At 51.2% G+C, this 2,500-nt stretch overlaps 1 non-coding gene across 1 annotated transcript; it reads left to right on the forward strand.

Moving 5' to 3' along the window:
• Positions 1–595: 595 nt before the first annotated feature.
• LOC126928627 (5.8S ribosomal RNA) lies at positions 596–750 on the forward strand. The gene has a single exon (XR_007716862.1). It is a non-coding gene; the product is annotated as a 5.8S ribosomal RNA (ribosomal RNA).
• Positions 751–2,500: the final 1,750 nt, after the last annotated feature.

Here is a 2,500-nt window from a genome sequence, read left to right on the forward strand (position 1 = left end):
GTCGCGATCGCCATCCGTTCGGAGGAGATCGCCGACTTCGAAGCCTCGATGTCGTGAGTCGGACACCCGTGCCGTCGCTAGAGTTTTTTCAAAGCTCGGCTTCTGGATATTGGGAGGAAAGACCGCTCGAGGCCGAGGGTCGCGCGAGTCCCATCGAATCTTTACATCACCCGAACGATGGAGGCGCACGCTCTTTTTCTTGAATAATTGGACGAGAGGAATGCATATCGTATTATATATACACACACACACATATATATATATATGGGCTAGCCACCGTGCGTATTTCTTCGCGAGATCGTGTGCTGCACAGAGGATTCAGAATCGGGTGTTATATCCCCGTCGTTTCCTGACGAACGGAGCTTCGATCTCGATGGTTGTTATATATCATAATGTACTTTTCGCCCGGCCGGCGGACGCGCGTATCTTCGCGCGTTCGTCGGATTTCATTTTCGAACGTTTTCGTGTCGTCGATCTTCCGGCGACTTCTGCGCGTCCGATTCCCGTTGGTCGGTCGTGTCGGATCTCGGCTTCGCTCGAACCGAGTATTAAGAGTACATGGAGTACAAGAGTTTTAAAAAATATATGAAAAGATTACCCTGAACGGTGGATCACTTGGCTCGTGGGTCGATGAAGAACGCAGCTAATTGCGCGTCAACGTGTGAACTGCAGGACACATGAACATCGACATTTCGAACGCACATTGCGGTCCACGGATACAATTCCTGGACCACGCCTGGCTGAGGGTTGCTCACGTAAACCTAAGACTGCTTGCGTTGCGTGTCGTTCCTCTCTATCTGTCTCTCTCTGTCCCTTGGTGCCTTCGACAACCCGCCGTCGTTCTTACGATACGTAGAACGTTTCAGAGTCGGAGGAAGCGCACGAAGAAGGATACGAACAAGAGCGGACGCGAGAGAACGTACGCGACGTACGAGCGATTGTTGGACGCTCGTCGGCGTTCGTCGCGGTCGTGTCGAGACCGTGCAATTCGTACGCATGCTCGATATATAAACTATCGTGTTCACGGGAGACACTACGAAACTCTACCTCTGTCTCTCTCTGTCCCTTGGTGCCTTCGACAACCCGCCGTCGTTCTTACGATACGTAGAACGTTTCAGAGTCGGAGGAAGCGCACGAAGAAGGATACGAATAAGAGCGGAGAGAACCGTCACGGACCTGCGTGAGTGCTAGCGGCGTCGTGAGTCGTCCTTTCGTACGACCGCCCGCTTATGCACCGCTTCGTGTCGGTTATCGAATATATTATATATATATATATATATATATATATATACGTAGTGTTGTCCTCGTGACCGATTTTTTTTTCATATCAGCAGATTTGCATACGTTTGCAGGTTTTCGATGAGCACGATGTCCGCGCCCCCGACGTCGTCTTAAATGAATATTATTTTGGCGAGACTGAGAGAAAGCAAATATGGGAACTCGGTCGAGAGAGGAGAGAAGGAGAACAGCCTCAGATAAAAGTAAACTTGGTAACGGTGCGGAATTTTGCCGTACAACCGTCTTTTCTTAAGACGTTTTACTCGAATAGCCCCAGGGATCTAATGCCCACTCCGTCTCTTCGTGCGTAGAGATATACTCTGCGCGAGCGACTGACAACGACGAGGACCGTCGCATCGATGGGTCGTCGTTGCGTTTAACATACTCTGTGCTTGTAATTTATCCCCGAAAGAGAGCCGTAGATCCGGGAACGCACACGTGATTTCTTCGAGCGCTGATGACTTAGGGAGATGATCCCCAGGCGTTGCGCGGAGATCGGAGAGTACGCGTTACTTGTATCGGGACGAATTTTCCCCGTCGTTCGCGTATCTCTCTGCCCGCCGGCCCTGGCCCAAAGCCACGTTCGTCGGAAATCGTAGAAATCGTGTGCGAACTAGCGCGTGTCTATGATCGGCTACGGGTGTTTTACCAAGCTCGAGGTGTTGCGCAACGTTTCCGTACCTGACGAAGATGCGCACGAGAGTCCGTTACAAAGTCGTTGGATGGTCGTCGTCGTCATGCCAGAGAGAATCTCTGGACACGTACAGGAGAAGAGATCGTAGACGAGGAAGAAGACGATCCCCTTTGGCGAGGCTGGAGTGAAACTTTGATTTAATTAAAGACGAGGTATACACGCGCGTACGACGTGATAGTCGTGCGCGCGTGTGATTTTTTTTTAAGGCAATTCGGCGCTACAAGTACTCGAAAAACAGAGAGTGTTGGTCATCCCATGCCTTTTCGGCGTCTATCGCTGGACCGCGCATCCTAACGTCGACGGTCGTCCAGTCCCCGAACACACCACAGTGTACGTCTCGCTCGCTTTTCCACTTGCGTGCGTTCCCGTGCGTTTTCGTCGTCGTCGGTACAGAGCAAAGAAACTTTGCCGTTTCGATCTCTGTGCCGGCAGAAAACAAGGAACCGCTGGAATTTGTCGAGAGTAGAGAAACGGCTGTAAGAGACTGAGGACGGGCGTTAAAAATCACCGACGATCGTTTTAGGATGT

This window comes from Bombus affinis, unplaced genomic scaffold (genome assembly GCF_024516045.1).
Source record: "Bombus affinis isolate iyBomAffi1 unplaced genomic scaffold, iyBomAffi1.2 ctg00001186.1, whole genome shotgun sequence".
NCBI lineage: Eukaryota > Metazoa > Arthropoda > Insecta > Hymenoptera > Apidae > Bombus > Bombus affinis.